This window comes from Microtus oregoni, unplaced genomic scaffold (genome assembly GCF_018167655.1).
Source record: "Microtus oregoni isolate MIOR12 unplaced genomic scaffold, Mior012 000024F_ref0000369, whole genome shotgun sequence".
Lineage (NCBI taxonomy): Eukaryota > Metazoa > Chordata > Mammalia > Rodentia > Cricetidae > Microtus > Microtus oregoni.
The window spans coordinates 14158614-14175221 of record NW_024543083.1 but is presented as its reverse complement, the minus strand read 5'-3'; the positions used below and the strand labels follow the sequence as shown (position 1 = coordinate 14175221).

Sequence of the window (16608 nt, the reverse complement as noted above, 5' to 3'; positions counted from 1 at the left end):
ACAAACATTGGCATTAGTATGAGAAAAAAAGGTACACTTTCTTTTCCCAATCAACTTCTTCCATGAAAATTCAGAAAGTGTCCTGCCCCAAAGTTTGTCTACAGGAAGTGAGCCAGATAGAATCTCTGGTTAGCATCTCCCTCTCTCTGACAGACTGGCTGGGCTGTCAGCTAGCAGCCAATCAACAACCACAAGACTGGGGTTCAACTCAATTTGAGCTCCCTACTTCTTTTACCACGCAAATTGTATGAGCCTGATCAATCCTGGCTCTTACTCAGAGGGGTCAACTTAAGGGCAGTATCAGCTTCTAAACCAGGTGTGGAAAGAGTTGGCTGAGGCAGTCAACTGCAACGTGGTGAGTTAGCCATGAAGCATCTAGTTCATGAAACCTTCACAAAGTCCTTTCCACTAGCGCTCCAGGGGCAATTCCCTACTTCTCGGAGAGCTGTGCTTCCCAGCATCATCGTCTCCCAACCTCTCTGCTCATTGTCACATGCAGCAATAGACTTTCCATACTTTACAAATTTCCAAAGAGGAATGTAAGTTACCCCAATTTTGGGGCAGAACCAAAGCACCCAATAGGAACCTTGAGACCAGGATGCTCACATGACACCGAGCTGGTGAAGGGTTACTCCACTCATGATTGGTGACTGCATGGTGTGGAAACACAGCTTGTCAAGGCACACCTCCTGGACCCAGCCCATACCACTTGCATACCCTTACAAATTGACTCAGCATTTTGTGGAATATTTTATATTTTATCATTACTACATCAAAGGGTAAAAGTCTTACGCATCTTGGTCATGAGGGCACAGCTGATCAGTGAAACCACATTTGTTATCTCTTGACTGCTGGACTCTGCTGTTTAGCTTCCTTGCCTCCGCCCAGGCAGCCTCCCTCTGCACCACTACCTGAGGCATTTTGATGGCACATAAATTTGATGAATTTGTAAAGTTTGCTTACCTGCCTGATAGAAAGGGCCAAATTTGGGTTCATGCCAGGTGTGTTAGGTTCATGGGAGAATACATAAAGGACCAGGTGGAAGGGAAAAAAAAAAGAAATGGACACTTGTTGGTACCGTCAAAGCACAATTGTGAAGATAAGACTATTCCTCTGCTTCAATTACTTCTCTGAATTTCAAGGTCTGTCTTTCTTGGAGTGCAGAGCCTCCTAGATTCAAGAACATTTGTTCTCCTGCTGGCATTAATCTAAAAAAAAAATCAGTTAATGTGCAGCAGCCTCTTTATAGAATGCCTTTTGACACGCCCATGTGCAAAATTTAGCCCATTTCAAACTGGTAAGAATAAGAGATAAAATGACTCCGGCAAGGGTAACTGAGTCCCAATCTGCCACAGTGTATAAGAGGGAACAAGAGAAGGTTTCACGTTCCTTGGTTATCATAACAGTTGTTTATTGCAGTACAAACTTTCCATGTCCAAAAGGGCACATTGGCCCTAGTAGAGCATCTCTGGAGAGAGGCGGCCCTGAAGGTCCAGTATTTACCATGCTATGCACAGCAGGGGTGGGGTCTCTGGGCATCCAGAGGAAAGAACAGTAGAGCCATTCTCAAGTTCCCATCTCAGAGTTAATGTGTGCTACGTCAGCTTTTCTGGGGAGTACCTCCCCCCTCTCTCTCAGGATTCTGTGTGACCACTTAGAGGAGGGTGAACCCCACTAAATAAATGAAACCCATTGCAGTTCTAAAGAACGTAACTCCCATCATGAATTTAAAACTGGAATGTTTTATTTTTGTGTTCTTTTTTTCCTAGAAGATTTCAAGGTTAAGAATAGTCTCATTAGCAAGAAACTCACATTTCTGAATGTAGAAGCATGTGGGAAACATTCAGATAGGCCACGTGTGTCAATTACAGTCAATTTATAACTCTTTAAGGTAGATGTTTTGTTTATTATGTCCCAGGTACTATGTTACATTGACCTCCTTATGAAAAGACATTGACAAAGGAATCAAAGATAGGAATAGCCACAGCTGTTTTATAACAATCATTCAGCCCCGATAATCAGAAACACATATCCCGAATAGTTTTGGAAATGACCGAAACATACTGGATAATATTAACCCAACATTTTTCAGCGCTGTATCTTCCTCCTTGGCTGTGATGTACAGTTCACTTAGCTGATTATTTCTTCTCTGACCACTCATTGTTGACTGCGTGGCACCAAGTGTTTGAAGCCATCTGACATCTCCACATCTCATACGAAGGCCCTGCTCAGAAGGTGGCATGTTCCGATGTTGTTTTCTCATGACAGAATTGTGTCCATAAGCCATGAGGCACCAAACTCATGCCATGGCTACAAGGGGGTATAGAGCCGACTCCCACCATCTTCACTGATGGCATCTTGGAGAATCAGTGCACAGCAGCTATGGAACCCATGGCAGCAGGCATGTTCTTAAACTAGGGTTGCTTGCTACCCAGGAGAAACGTGATGGTTGGTTTAATAGGTCTGACGGAATGCTCATTGGAAGAACAGGTTCTCACATCTCCCTTCACATTTTGTAAGGAGATGGAAATCCAACAAGATTTGCTAAGGGTTTTATCTCCTGGAACTCATGTTGGGACCTGAGATCCAGTGATAGCATCAAGAGATGGGCTCTTAGAAGTTAAAAGGGGCTGGGTGGTTGGCCTTGGGAACGGGATTTATATATACCTTTATAAATGTCTAACAGTGGTCATTGCCTCTTTGGCTTTCTAAGTCTTCTGCGTATGAGAACTTAACACTGTCCCCTTGCAGGGAACAAATCAACAATCTGATATCTTGGAAGTGAAATATACAAGAGTTTTCAGAGACTTCCGGCCTTGCGTGTGGGAGCAGTACTTCCCTGGTCTCGGGTGTTTGTTAAATCAACAGGCGCAGATAAAGACAGAAACTGTCATAGCAAAGCTTCAAGACATCGTCAGAAATTACAGTCTTCTCACATCCATGCCTTTGCAAGGTTCTCTCCCTCACTGTGAACCACTCAACAGTGAATATTATGTACCGATAGTGTATAGGTTCTGTATGTATGTCATCAATGACTGCCGTTTTCTCCCCAGCAGGGTAGACCAACCCCCCCCCCACCCCCTTGGTCATCCAACTACTGCCTTGTGCACACTGTCTGGAATCACAGGAAGACTACAAATATAGAAGAGCACCCCTGTCAACTAGTAGAAAGAAGCTGAAGGACTGGCCAACAGCCAGGTACTTATGTTACCAGTGTAATGGGTCACCAAGGTCATTGGTCAACTAAGCCTAAGTTAATAGGTTGTGTCCCAGCTGTGATGCATGCTCATCACAAACTCTTTGACACAAGCAAAATAAGCCACTGCTGAACTCAGAATTTACAGTGATGGAGAAAGGATGGGCATTTACCCTTGGGTGCCTCTGTGAAGTTGCTATGCAACAATAGATAATCTGAAATGACAGAAAAGTCCTGGACAAGGTGGGAGTCATATTGACCCAGTTGAACAAAACATTGTATTTAACAGCTGATGTTTACACACTCTTCAAGAACAAAGGACAATAGTGACTAAAATCAACATGCTAAGGCCATGAAACAAATCTCATGGAAACACTGGATGGAAGCCCTAAAGAACAGAGTCTCTGACCACAGTGAGAAATCCGTGACAATAGTGTCCCAAATGTTTAGAAATGAAAAAGAGCAGTGCAAAATCCATAATAGATAAAATAAGCAATGAGAAGGAAAGGAAAAATTCAAAGTGAATGATTGTAAACTTAATATCCGTTAAAATTCATGTCTTCCTTTAAAGTGATGCCCGTATCCTTAAATGCTCATCCATAAATATACAAATAGGTTAGTCGAGGTTTTGCCTCAGGAAGTAGGTGGGTAAAAGAAAATGAAATATATAATAAGAAAATGGAGGCTTTAGCAGTTGGCTGAGTACTTAAGAGTACGTACAGCGGACTTGGTTCAAGTCCCAGCATCCACATAGCAACTCACAACGCGTCTTTATCCTCTCCTGGCATCCCTGGAGAAACTCAAGTGCATGCTACACATATATATGTAACAAACACATGTACACATAAGTAAGCAAACCTTAAAACTAAAATAACAACATGGAAGGTCCTAATTAGCATATTCTCATGAATTAATTTAAAAGAAAATTGAAAAAGTGTTAAAGGTCTAAAGGTGTGTTCCTGGGAAAATGAAATAAGCAAACACTGCCTGGACCAAACAAGAAAAGAAGACCCACAGAAAATTGCGAACAAAATAAGACATGCCCCCACTGATCGTTAGCCATTGAGCAAATATATGAAATTGCCATAAAGGAATTTTTGCCCAAAACTAACAGGTTAGAGAAAATGAACAAAGTGGTAGAAAATGACAATTTACCAGAAATTTAACACATGGCTAAAGAGAATCTCTAATAAATCCCTGTAGGTAAGGGGAATAGGATTCTGTTGCTCCAGGTCCTCCTGGGTAAAAAACTAAGAGGCTGTGGCTTCACTGCCCAATTATATCAAATATTTAAGCCCAACAAAATAAAATTTTCCTATAGTTTTGCACAAAAATAGAGGAAAGGAAAATATTTCCCAGTTAGATTGCGACACTACAATAATTTAATAGGAAACCTGTCAACGACATTGCAAAATGATTTAATATAAAGAAGCAAACAGAGAGAAAACCAAATTAAAGACCATTTTTTTGGTTATGAACATAGAAACAACAAAATGCCTTTAACAATACTCAATAAATTGAGCTCACATAGGAGAAACAGTGGGTGTCCTTTGGCTTTGAATACAGAGCTCAGAGTCAGCGTTTTTTTTTTTTTTTATAAAAACAAAAGGAAAAGTAATAGACAAGGGAAGGATGCAACTTTTGTTAGGTTTCCCAATACCTCCTCTGTTAGTTTTATAATATAGATCAGTGATCCTTGACTTCTAGAGGACATTTCCTTTTGGGCAACAATAAAACAAAAATTAGAAAACCATGAGCTTATCTGGGGGAAAAACAGACAATAGATGTTGGTTTTTAAAACCAAAAAGGAAACTGAAAGTGTTTGGGAAAGCAACGTTTTTAACCCATGTAGGTTTTCAGTGATTTAAGTTCCTAATTGAGCCATTTTCATGTCCTGAGAATTTGTGCTTCAGTCTTTCATATGACTGACTGCTCTTCATGAACCATCTCTCACTGGTAACACACCAGGTGCACCATGGGAAGGCAGCTCTATCCAGTCAGCAGGGTTCAGTGTCTCTTGTGGGTTTGCATTTGATTTTTTTTTGTCTGTTTATTTCTAACACTTTCTTGAGTACATCATGATTTGATAGGATGTTGAGGATCACAACTCCTCAATAAATGTTTGTGACCAAGTATCTCAGTCTCCCTAAATATTAGTCCTATGTCAGCAAGTCTGTCAGTGAGAGTCCTGACAGCTACCACTCTGTATTTGATGCCTAAGGCCCTACCACTGACTTCCCCATGTGGGTGCCTTTAATTTTGCATTTCTATTTAAGTCCTAGAAACCAAGAATTACGTTCTCCAAGACAAACTCCCCAAGACCTTAAAAGGAAGGTCTCCTGTGAATTCAGAAACAAGTCTTGAACAAGGCCATTTGTGTGAACCAAGGAAAAAACCATGGGAAAGAAGGCACACGGCACACACGGTAACAGTTGATTCTAAGCTGGGGTCTCACTATGTAGGGAATGCTTACTTTATCTGTGTCTTATCAGACTGCAGCACAATGTTCATAAATCAGACAGCAGGGCCTCCACATTTGAGCCTGCAGGAAGTGAAGATGTGGCACTCACAGGAGCAAGTGAGTTTCCTCGGACCAGTGCAGGGAATCACCGCAGTGTGCATATCACATTGCATGATGGACGGTTTGGGATGAAGGAAGAGTGCTGACAGTGCTGGCTTCCGGACCCATCCCCTGTGATTTTGAACCACTCATCCTTTCACGTTTTGGTAAAACTGAATCGTAAGGAAAATATGAAAGGTGCCAGCCAAGGATGGCGTGGATGATGGCACAGTGGCCAGAGCTCAGCAAGAAAGATCAGAAAAAAAGTCTGCACACTTGGTTTTCCACTTTCAAAGAAGCCCACAGCTCAGAATTGCAGCCTGAGAGTGCCCATCGCAGCCGTGGACAACGCGTTGTGTTTTATGTATTTGAGATGGTGTGAGCAAGAAATTCTGTTTGACAGGAACTTGGAGTGGAAAAGTGTGCTGCTTCCTCCCTGCATGGTGAGCAGGGCAGTGTTGCCACTGAGCAGGCTGCAGGAACCCACCTTACTATTTCTCTATTTCTCACAACGGAGTGTGAACCTGTAATTATTTAAAAGTGAAGTTTTTCCCTAAAAAAGGAATCAAATGCAAAAGGGAACAAGGCTTTTTCTGGACACACACATACACAAACAAGAGCAACCATCATGGATTGCGTTCCATACTACATTAGCGACCTAGAATTTCAAACTCAGCTCTTCTCCATCGTGTCAGGGAACATTTTGATTGAGGAGTCTCAGGATGTTGCCGTTGCTACACTCTGACTCTTTCTACACTTCTTAGTATTAAAGCCAATCTCAGTGCCAAGCTGGCATGATGATGGGACCCTTTCCTCCCCCACCAAGACATCCTGAGTTTGTGGTCATTAATTCTTGTATCTTTTCCCCTTGAATATTTGCAGCCCATAGCAGAGATGGACACAGTGTCTGACCTGCCTATGTGCAGGGTGTTTCTTACAGTCAAAGAGACTACAATGCAAGGAAGGGTTGCTGCCGATCAAACTTGAGGTTATAACCTTTCAAATCACTGACTAACTGTGTAGTTTGGATGGATTGCAAAATTGTCCTGAATATCTCTTTCCTCGCTTATAAAATAGAGGTAGTGATCAATACTCAGGAACCTTAAGCCTCTCTCAACTATTGCCCTGGGATGGCCACAAAAGCAGGGTTGCCAGGGTTTTGACCTCTTTTCAGGAAGGTTTTGCCAGTCTCCAGTGATAGGAGGGGCTAAAACCTGTTGCTCATCTCTGCTGCAGCCACCTAAGAGTGTTTCTATTGCTTGGCACAGATTCCTTCTCTTACCAGTGGGTGGTTTTCCAGGGACTGCCTGCTCACCAATGACCCGACTAGATAAAGAGCTAGATCCTGACTCTGGGAAGAACTCTAATACTACTTATGGCTTTCTTAGCAGAAGCCTTTGCCTTCCTGCTGCCAGAGGAGCGGAGCCAGTCCCTTTGAATTCCCTATCAAAGGGCAGCCTGAATTTCTCTCTGGTTGGGATTGTGCAGCAGACATCAGACGCCACTCTGGAGTACACCTTTCCCATCAGATTTTTTTTTCTTTGAGCTACCTCTCTACTGGCCTCCGTGCCCCTATGTTCACTCCCTCCAATGTGCTGTCTGCATCTCTGCTCTCTGCCACCTCACCTGCTGCTCTTCTCATGATCTTCCTGTGTCTTCCTCTGACATAACACCATTTATTTATTTTCTTCTTCCCATTCCTCACATTTTCTGCCCACTATCACATGCCCCAGCAGTGTCTTCTTTTTTATTTGCTCCTCTTCCCCACTTCCACTTTCCACTTTTTCTACCATCTATGTAGCTAAGTTAAATCTTTCAAACATTTGATTCCCCGGCTTTAGACATCTCTAAGTATTCTCTATCCTGTGCCACAAAGCCAATTTTCCTGTGTTTCTAGCCCAGCTTGCTCTCCTGATCCCTAACTCTCCTGAGACAGAGCTCACCCAAGCCAGCAAAGGACCATGGAGCCCAGTATGATTGGAACTCAGTAGACCCCATGTGGGGTGTTCTCAGCATGCAGACATACCCTTCCACGCTGTGTTGTACTGCCTGCCTGAAACTGAAGCCATATCACATCCAGTCAATGCTCACTGTCCCCATTGTCTTCCTGACAAACATGCCGGGGTCACTGTCCCTTCTGTAGGCTGTGCTGACACAGCCTGGCCTCCTGTATAGTGTTCTAACCTCTCTCAGAAGTCCGGGGATCCTGCTAGAATGGAGACTTCCAGTTGTTCAGTGAGAACTTTTGATTACATTGTCTTTTTGAAAGCCAACAGGATTCCCTGACCACTGTTTCCAATCCTGGGGAATCCTGTTGGCTTTCAAAAGTTCTCACTGAACAACTGGAAGTCGGGAGGGGAAATGGGAGGCGGTGGCGGGGAGGAGGAAGAAATCTTTAATAAATAAATAAATTTTAAAAAAAAGAAAAGAAAAAGAAAAAAAGCCAACAGGAGCTTCCCAGGATGGAAACAGTGGAATCAGAGGCCCTCGTTGCTTAATATCGCTGTCACTATGGTGAAAGTGCTCAGCCATGCCTTTTCGATAAGCTATGAGTTCCAAGGGACCCATGGCATTTCTCAACACATTGGCTTAGGTGCTAGTGGTGCATACGTAGAGTTTAAGATATTTCCCAGAAGTTTAGTAGTCACAAAAGGCTGCATGGGTTGGGGGAGAGTTGATCTTCCATGAGAGGCTGCCATGAATTCCTGATGGGGTGGCAAACAAGCTTTTCCAATGTCTCTTTCGTTACTATAGTAGCCATGTCAATCAAACTCTTATAGGTGACAAACCATGGGTATCCATAACACATACGAAACGATCATGTTCTGCAGCACTTTATTTAAAGTCATTTTCATCCTAGCCATGCCCATGCTCTTAAAACGCAATAGGAATCTACCACAAGGAGATGTACATAAGCTTCAGTAAAGTCCTTCCTGCATGCAATAAGCTCAGAGAAGAAAGTTTCCCTGTGCTTTTATGATTGCTATTCACCTCGCCTCATCCGTGACTCTGGGAGCATCTCTTGTAATCAAGCCCCACTATGCCGTGTTCCCTTGGCAGAATTTCACATCCTTCATGCGCAGCAATTCCCTGCATTTGGACGAAGCCACGTCTGCAGCATTAACCTGCTCTGCCGGGCTCTCTGAGAAATCCTGGCATTTGAATCTGATTTACAGTCGGACATGGAAATACAGAAACGAGCAAAGTTCATCTGTATCTGTTGTTCGCTTCCTCCCCTTCTCCACCTGCCCCCGCTTCCCCCCGCTACCCACTCAAACTTGTCCTTAGCTGAATCCAAACATAACAAGCTGGTGTCTCTAATGGAATCTTTGATTCTGAGTTGCGATGCATCAGACTCACAGATTCTTGGGATCTGATCTGAAAAGTTATCACTTAGGACTTGTGGTCAAGCAGTTCACATTCTAATTAGGGAAGCCTAAAGCTACCAGGTATGGCTGCTTTAAAGGAAAACATTAAACAAGCCTTGTTATCTGTTACACATTAAAAATAAACTACTAAGCATCACACTTCCCACTTTCTCTACTTTAATTAACACCTGGATTCTGATTGGTTATGTGTAATTTTTTTATGAGAACTAGGGCTTTATTTTTTTTTATTTATTTATTAAAGATTTCTGCCTTCTTCCCGCCACCGCCTCCCATTTCCCTCCCCCTCCCCCGGTCAAGCCCTCCTCCCTCGTCAGCCCAAAGAGCAATCAGGGTTCCCTGCCCTGTGGGAAGTCCAAGGACCACCCACCTCCATCCAGGTCTAGAAAGGCGAGCATCCAAACTGCCTAGGCTCCCACAAAGCCAGTACGTGCAGTAGGATCAAAAACTCAAAAAGCCTGGGTACCACGAAGCTGAAGAACACTATTTTGATGTGGGCAGGACCTTATCCTGCTTTATCAAGATTCTCCTGTGCTGAATGGCTCCTGGGTGGCCCCAAAGATTAATATACCACTATCACCTTTTCTCATCTATTGCTTGAATGAAGATGCCTTTCTTGTGTCAACATCATGTCTTCCAATGAACTTGACCTGCCCTACATTGAGTAGCCAGTTTTGACACAAGTAAAGATATGAGAAAATCAGAATACTTTGAGAAGAGGTGACTTGCCTACCAGCAAGCAGGCATCATCTGTTATTACTCAACAAAAGGAAAAAAAGTCTTAAGAACAGAGTGGGAAGATATAAATTATTTCAAAACTAAAAAAGCAGAGTTAGCAATTGAAATTTAACAAGTTATAAATGACTTTGCAATTGATACAAATGTAGATGGAATGATTTCATCACTGATTCGGATATGTACTCATGTCAAGGAACATAAAATAAATGAATTTTATTGCATTTTTGATTTTCATTTTCATTGAGTTATTATCCACAATTTTGTCATACGATACGACAGTGTGCTTTGTTTAACACTCATCAGAGAAATTTCTTTGTGCAGTATATAATAATTAACACAGTAAACCTCAGCTGTACCCTGTGCAGAGAGTAAAAGACTCTAAGGGTGTTTAATGACTTCCAGATACCACAGGAAAGATATATATATGAACTCATAGAGACTGTGACAGCATGTATGAGACTGTCATAGATTCAAACCAGACAAAATCCTTGTGCTAGAAAGAGGAAGTGGACATACTTCTATACCTAACCAAGAAACTAGCTGCAATTGATACCTTCTGGGAGAAGAATAACCAGTTTTTTTTCGAATAGAGTGTCACTGGGAATATCAACCACACTCTGAGAACGCTTCATTTGAAAATTGAAATTTCAATACTGAAGCATGCATGGGCAGTCTGTATATGGCGGTTCTGTTGAAACTGTCCATATTTGGTTTCATGGTCTAAGTTGATGAGGATAACTGACCAGGTCTCTTCCTAAAAAGGGCACCAGATCTCATTACAGATGTTTGTGAGCCACCATGTGGTTGCTGGGAATTGAACTCAGGACCTTTGGAAGAGCAGACTGCTCTTAACTGCTGAGCCATCTCTCTAATAAAAACACCCAACACAAAATGGGCTTCATACTTTCTGTGTGTTTTTCATTTTGTTTTCTTTTTACTTTTGTTGTTGTTTTCTTCCTTCCTTCCTTCCTTCCTTCCTTTCTTTCTTTCTTTCTTTCATCTTTTTGCTTTGGTATGTTTTGTCTTACTGGTTTTTACTTTTGTTTTGGTTTTCATTTTTATTTATTTTAATTTGAGAGAGATGGCACATGAAGGTGGGTGGGTATGGAGGTAGGTATCTGAGAGAAATTGGGGGCAGAGAATAATATAGTCAGAGTAAGTTGTATGAGATTTTTTTAAAAAAATATAAAAATTAAAAAAGTGACTAAATAGGACATATTTTATAATTAGTTTAAGAAGCTCATACAATGCATTTTGACCATATTCACCCTCCCTTTTTATCCCAACCTCAACAACCCCATCATGGGTATTTGGCTAAATTTACAATGCCAGGCATGAATTCCCTCCCATTGACCAGACCTTAAGTTCAATTATTTGGTGGTTGGCTACCCCATAATACAACTACCTCTATTACACCTTTCAAAATATCTTGCCACGCTGGTCATTGTTGTGGTTCATGGACATTACAGCTCTATAGGGCGATTGCTTACATTTCTCCCTTGGTTGCTCCTTCTGAGTGTATAAGATCTAGTCCTCAGGGAGAAGACTTCCAGGTCAGATCCAGGTCAATCCCACCAAGCCCCACACTGAAGTGCATGATGTTTCAAGGGGAATAAAACTACTGGCTGGCAGAATCTGAGTTCTTAGAGTGGAGCATGGGACAATATTGTAGGACAATTCTGTATTCTGTCAATAGTTTTAAATAAATGCTGATTGGCCAGTAGCCAGGCAGGAAGTATAGACAGGATAACCAGACAGGAAGTAAAGGCAGAACAATGAGAACAGAAGTATTCTGGGAACAAGGAAACTCTTCTTCCCCCACAGTACTGTCCAGACACTGAAGAAGCAGAATGTGACCTTCCCCACAGAAAAAGGTACTGAGCCATGTGGCTAACATATACTAGAATAATGGGCTAATATAAGTTATAAGAGCTAATATGAAGCCTGAGCTAATTGGCCAATCAGTTTATAACTTATGGAGACCTCTCTGTATCATTTCTTTGGGGGCTTACTGGTTGTGGGAACTGGGTAGGACAGAAACCCCAACAAGCAGGCCCACATGTTACAGGGCAATGAAGAATTACAAAACTGAAAGAAAGCTAGACACTGCATCATAAGCGAAACAATTGCTTTCAAATACATTGTTCCCAAGCCGGGCGGTGGTGGCGCACACCTTTAATCCCAGCACTCGGGAGGCAGAGGCAGGCGGATCTCTGTGAGTTCGTGATCAGCCTGGTCTACAAGAGCTAGTTCCATAACAGGCTCCAAAACCACAGAGAAACCCTGTCTCGAAAAAAAACAAAAAACAAACAAACAAACAAAAAAAAAACAAATACATTGTTCCCAACTGTCTTTAAAAACAACTCACTTACAGAAATGCTTCTCCACACTTTGTACATCTAAAAAGCCAATCTCCTCTCACATGGTTAAATACATACCACCCCTCAACAGAAGGGAAAGTTTCTGCCTCTTTTTTTTTTTCATTGTCTGCTATATTTTAGAAGCTTATGACTAAGATGATTCTGATGATCCTAGGTTGGGGCAGGGCTTTTTCCTAGAGCAAACTCTATATAAATTCAATCAAAGACCATAAGGACCATGGTAGTGTCTCCCTGACAGTCTTGACAGCTCTTGGTGACTTCTTGAGCTCACTGTAGTTGGTGAGGGGCATAAACAAGAAGTTGAGGAATCTGTTCAAATCCACAGGATGTGCCAAGTTCCAGGGCACATTCTCCTCTAAGTTCTTTCTGTTTGTATATAGTGCCCTCTGGGAAGAGTGGAATCCTTAGTCCTGGGCAACCTTACTCTCCAGGCTGTCTCCGCCATTCTGTTGCCCCATCAGGTTACTGCACAGAACACATTCAAAGACTGTGCATTTCAAGACCTGTTATATTTTGTAAAACTATAATTAAACAGATAGCTATTTTTAGTTTACTAAGTATATGAAACAATAAGGGTGGGGGAAACACTTGAAAAATATGATTTTTTGTTTGAATGCTAACAGTAATTATCTTCTTAAGCCATTATCAGTTATAAGAGCATGAATTAGGAAGAGCACATATTTAATTACTTTTAAGATCCAAACATAATTTTTAACATCTTTTCTAATAAATGCTTCTTTTTAATTTGGCTTTCAAAATAATCTTGACAACTTTTCCAAATACTGTAATTATCTTAGATGACTTTTTTCTTTTCTTTTATTACCTCAGAAAATTAAAACATTAAAAATCAGACCAATATTTTTACTTAGCTTTGATACTAGCAATTGGTACATAGGCAATCACTTTAAGTGGGCCTTAAATTGTTTCTTTTTTCTTTTGCAAACAGGCTTTTCTGCACATATTGTTATTCCTTCTTTTCTGTGTGTGGGGAGCACTTCAGAGCAAGAATGGGGCTCATTTACATAAAGAATTACCTGGAATGGAGTAAGGTTTCAAATTTGCATGAGGGCTGGATGTTGTAGAGTTTGAACAAGTTCTTTTTTGAATATTTTAACTACATAATTAACTCAAATGCCCTTGTGCCCAAACTCTCCAGCCATAAATTATGCAAGCTGTATTGACTGTTTCCAGGTTTATATTAACAAGTAAACAGAAATTTTTAAATTTTACATTATGTAAATATTTAAGGAATAATTTGCATGTATTTACATAATACTTGCTAATTAAACTAAATTCACATTTACATGAAAAAAATGTTATTTATCCTACACAATTTAAATTAAGCAGCTTTTAATTTCCATGAGGTATACACAAATGTAAGATAATAGAAGTTGAGTTTTATATTTAACATGCTGCTAATAAAGATAAATTCATAATTAAAATCAATATAAGCATCATGTTTTCATCAGTTTATTTGAATCAACTTGAAATATAAGTAAAAATGGCATAGATTTGATGGTGGATCATAATTTAAAGTGTTGTATTGTGGGGTTTTCCAATTCCATAGAGTTATCTATTTTATATATAAATATTAAGTTTAAAAAAAGTGACAGGTACAGGCCTATCTCTGTTCTATTTAAAAGCTGAAAGTTAGATTTGGAGGTGCACACATGTAATTCCAGAATTCAGTGAGCTGAGGCAAAAAGATGGCAGGTTTCATCCCAACATGGGGTGCATATTGATTTCTCTCAAATATAAAAATCAAATAAATCAATAAATGTAAAACTTTGACATAAGGCAAAGAAAGTGGGAGTCTGAGAACAGAATCCTGGGAAAGCCCATGTCAGGGCAGTAGGAAATACCCTGCTTCATGACAGGACTCCCTGAAGGCTTAGAGGATAGTCCTGGGCATGGAAGTATCCACACACTGTCTTGGCACATCCTGGTGACATACCTGGTTTGAGTCCAAAAAGCACTGGCCCACAGAATAATCTGGATGAGACAGTTACTTGTCAATCAACAATGGTGTGTTAAGGGTGGGGATGCAGAAAGAAAATCTCAGAAAAGACGCATGTGCTGGGACATCACTGATGGTAGCCACCACAGTGGAGGTGAGACTCGAGACACAGGATGGATGCCCAGGCAAGGCAAAGCTTCCTTTCACATAGGAACTGAAGATACATAGTGTAGATTTAGAAATGCATGCTGAGCGTGGGTTAGAGACTGGTGCCTGTTAGGAAGCTCAGGTTGGAAATAAACATGAGGGAGAACATAGGGATGTACGCTGAAGGGGACTGGAAGAGTGTGCTGGGTGGATGTGGTGAAATACTGCAGGTTCTGATGGAGGCGGGGAGATAAAGGTGTTAATGCCATGGATTGAACAAAGAGGCACCGTGCAACCATGATCTAGAGAGTATCACTGAACAACTGAAGTCCATACTGAGCTTGAATTAGGGGCTGGAAAAATGGCTTAGCAGTTAAAAGCATTGGCTGCTCATGCAGACGACCTGGGTTCTGGTCCCAGATCCTACATGGCAGCCCACAACCCAGTGCGCTCTTCTTTCCTCTGCAGGCACTGCACACACATGATGCACATACATTCACATGCACAAACACTTACACAATAAAATAATATAAATAATAAATCATGATCTTGAATTAGAGCATTTTCAGTACTGGCAGCAGATATGGCAAGTGTCACAATAGTGACATAGAGACATAGACAGAGATGCAGAGGTCACAGGAACATGAGAGAGGATATCTATTTCCCTCAGCTTCACTCTGGCCAGTCTTAAATAGCTTCTAACACAGTGGTCCTCAGTCTTCCTAATGCTGTGACCCTTTAACACAGCCTAATATTTCAGTCGTGGTGACTTCCAAATGCAATATTATTTTTGTTGCTACTCCATAACTGTAACTTTGCTACTGTTATGAATCATAATGTAAATAAATATCTGATATGTAGGATTTCTGATACTAAGTGACCCTCTAGTTTGACCCCAAGGGGTCATGACCCACAAGTTGAGCACCACTACGCAAAGACCTTCCTCCCAAGAAATTAGAATTTATAAATTTCAAGTGGCAGTCCACCCCACTGTGAGTGGTGTAAGGTATCCTACATACTTGCTACTTCCCCAGTATGTTCATCGTATGTTTGCTGCTTTCCAACAAGGAATTAAAAGGGAACGTATTTTAGTAGGGGAATTATTGTCCAGCTTTTCACTCTGAACACTCAATACGGTTTTGGTAGTTGTTTGATCTCTATTGTCTGACATTTGATGGTAAAAAGAATGTTCCCACTGGCATCAAAGAAAGGATAAATCTTTGAAAATAATGGAAGTCAATAGTCACAGGCTCCAGGAACCTTAATGACAGAAGCGGTTTAGCATCAGCCATGGAGACCAAAGGGCCCTTTGTAAATTTAATGAGCAACATAGATTGTACAGAACTACATCCGGGCTCTGCTTTGCTCAGGTCACGAACTTCCAATTCTGCAGAAGAGCAAGGCCTGTGTTGTACAGGTGACTACGAGTCACATTTGCAAGTGCTGGGGGCTTTTGAACCTCTTAGGAAGAAAGCTGTATTCCAAACGGAGCCACAATAAATTAAACCATGCATGGAAGAAAGCCCAAGAGATCCCTCAAGAACAAAGCAAAGGATGTGGTTGTCATGGCATAGCATGATCACATAGCTGCCTGGCTCCTTCATTTGTGAGGGTCCTGACTTTCTTGGAGTAGTTGATGCATGGGTGGTTTCCACAGCACTGTTTCTTTAGGAAATCCTCAAGGCAGGAATGCTTCCGAGTTTTCCCAGCAGTCAAGTGAGAGAGAGAGAGAGCAGACCTCCTGGGATGTTGTAGTATCCATGGTACCAGTACTTGTATCAATCACTTCGAATTCTGGAATTAGGACAGGTTTGAATTTCCCCCGCGAAACTCCTAGTGTTGTCCAAAAGATGCCTATGAGTCTACTCCAGGCACAGAAAGCAGACACGGAACAGTGGAGTAGGTGTGCCCAGACTTAATGGGTCATTGAGTTAAAGCAGGTGGGCTCAGCTCTTAGGCCGAGCTCAAAAGCAAGCCTGCATTCTAATATCCACTCAGAACTGGGTCTCCCCTTTCACCCACACACAGGAACATTACACGTGTCCTTTGCTGATTGAAAATCAGAATACTTCAAAAGTTTTTACTGCAGTGCCTCTCAGCCTTCCTAACACTGAGACCCTTTTAATACAGTTCCTCATGTTGTGGTGACCCCCAACCAGAAAATTATTCTCATTGCCTAACCCAATTTTGCTACTGCTATGAATCATAATATAAATATCTGTGTTTTCCCATGATTTTAGGCA

At 41.5% G+C, this 16608-nt stretch overlaps 1 protein-coding gene across 2 annotated transcripts in view; it reads right to left on the bottom strand.

Annotated features, from left to right (window-relative positions):
- Csmd1 (CUB and Sushi multiple domains 1) overlaps window positions 1-16608 on the bottom strand; it is a 1426468-nt gene that overhangs the window by 717036 nt on the left and 692824 nt on the right. The gene's annotated exons all lie outside the window — the stretch shown is intronic.